The sequence below is a fragment of the Condylura cristata genome, unplaced genomic scaffold (assembly GCF_000260355.1).
Source record: "Condylura cristata isolate star-nosed mole 26May11 unplaced genomic scaffold, ConCri1.0 scaffold00006, whole genome shotgun sequence".
In the NCBI taxonomy this organism is placed as follows: Eukaryota; Metazoa; Chordata; class Mammalia; order Eulipotyphla; family Talpidae; genus Condylura; species Condylura cristata.
The window spans coordinates 961,021-963,225 of NW_004567107.1; positions in this window are offsets into that span (position 1 = coordinate 961,021).

A 2,205-nucleotide genomic window follows, 5' to 3' on the forward strand; every position below is an offset into this window, starting at 1 on the left:
GTCCGCCGCCACGTGGTGACCGCGGCCGCACAGGCAGGGCCCGACGGCGCAGGGTTGCCGGCGGGAGGGGCGGTGAGCACGGCGGTGATCAGAGGGGCGGGAGCCCCGTCTTTCTCCAGGTCGCTCGCAAGTTGGCACACAGCGGAGAAGTCACGGGGGTTTTGTGGACACCCGGCCGCGGCGTCCTGCTCCTGCAGCCAGTTGGGAGCCTTCCACTCTGGGCACTGGGACGCCTTCACGAGGGACTGTCCCCCCAGGTGGCGCGGCCGGGGAAGAGCACGTGGCCCGGCGAGCCCGGGTAGAAGCGGGGGTGTGGGCGGGGCACGGGCGGGGCACGAGCAGAGCCGGTGTGGGCAGGTGCCTGGCATGTGGGCGGGGCAAGACGCACGGGAGGCGCGTGGGCGGGGCTCGGCGTGGGAGGAGCCCTGTGGGCGGGGAGGGGCGCATAGGTGGGGCGTGGGCGGGGCCTGGGCCGCAGGTGCCCCTCGCTGGCTGCTCGGGGTCTCTGGAGGGCGCCCGTGAGGCTCAGGGATGGTCGCGCAGAGAGGAGGGTAAAGCCGCAGCAGCAGCGGGCCCCCAAAGCCACAGATGCCCGGTCCCGGATGCCCCCTGCCCGCTCGGCTGCCACGCCAGGCTGTGGGCGCACCCCCAGGCGCCCCGGCCGCCTTGGGAAGACTGGCCGGTGCAGCACGCTGGCCACGGGCCGCGCCATTTGTATTCCTAGCGGGAGGCTCCAGGAGGGCCGGCGCTCGTCGGCTGCGGGTGCGGTGACTGTTTCATTAAAGATTGATTGTGTGTGTGGCTGGTCGTTTAAATAATGGCTCTGCGCCGGGTAATTGAATGATAAATGATTCCACCCTTGCTCCCGAGTCAACGCGCCACTGGCACTGCGGGCCTCTCCCTGAGGTCGGGAGGGGCAGGGAGGGGCGTGGCCACTCGTGGGGTCAGCCCGCCGCCTGTGTCCAGCCTTGCCCTGTGTCTGCCCCAGTCGCCGCCGCCAAGAACTCCAGCCCCTTGGCCGCCCCGGCGAGGGACGGCTTTTCGGGGTAGCAGACAGCGGCGCGCAGGGTCTCCTGTCCTCGGGAACGCAGATCCCGGGAGGCTGAAGGCCCGAGATTGGCCGGGGCCGGGGCGCCCCAGCGGGCTGGCGCCTCCTTGGGGGTGACCATTCATTCGTTCACCCACCCACTCCTCCGCTCACACTGGTGTTATCAGAGAGGACCTGGGGGCAGGACAGAAGGACCCTCATCCACTCTGGCTCTCTGGCAAGTGGCAAAGGACCCCCGAGGGCACCCTGCCCTCTGAGCCGCCCGGGGTGCCTGTGCTGAGTTGGGGCGCTGACCCGCCCTGGGCTGGGGGAGGACAGGGACGCATGGCTGGGGATGCAGCCCTGGGGCGCCCCCAGCAGAGGGTGGCTCAGGGGCGCCCATCACAGGTTGGGGGCTTGGGGGAGGGGGCAGGGTGCAAGAGAGCTGGGGGCAGAGAGGGCTCCCCTACATGTGCGCAAACCCAGGGCGGAGTGGGACCTGGCCAGGCCGGCGGCTCCCCTCTGAGGGTCACTGCTGTGTGGCCTTGGCCACGGTTGCTGCCTCTCTGGGCCCTGCTGGGAGACGCGGAGGACCTGAATATGGAGCGCGGAACCCCGCCTGGCCCCTGCAAGGCTCTTCTCCCACCCCAAGCCCCATCAGCGACACTCGGAGCCCAGGAGGTCCCCGGGGGCCAGCGTGTCCCCAAGCGTCCTGCAGGCAAGCGGTGTCCATCTGCTGTTACAGTGAGGGGCAGCGCCTGGCCCCGCTCCCCCAGCTGGCCTGCAGGGCGCTCTGGCCCACTGCCCTCAGGCCAGGGCATGCCTCTGCGGGAGGCCAGGCCGGGAGGCCAGGGGCTGGGCCCCACAGGCTGCAGGGTCAGGACAGCCCCTCCTCCGGGGACGTGGGTGGAGGAGGGGGCAGGGCCCTGCGCCGCCTCGGAGCTCTGTCTAGCCCACCCCCAGCTGCGGGGGCAGAATGCGCGCCCGAAGCCGTGTCCCAGTTCTGTCTCTCCCTTTCTATTTTCTTCAAGGAAAGGGAAGCAGAATTTAGCACGGTAGAAAATTAAAACACCGAGAAAGCAGCCCTAGAAAAACAGCCTGGCTGGGGCCTCCCCGCCGGATTCAGCTGGCGGCGAGGATCTGAGCAGGTGGCAGGGCGGCGGCTGCGGGGGCGCGGG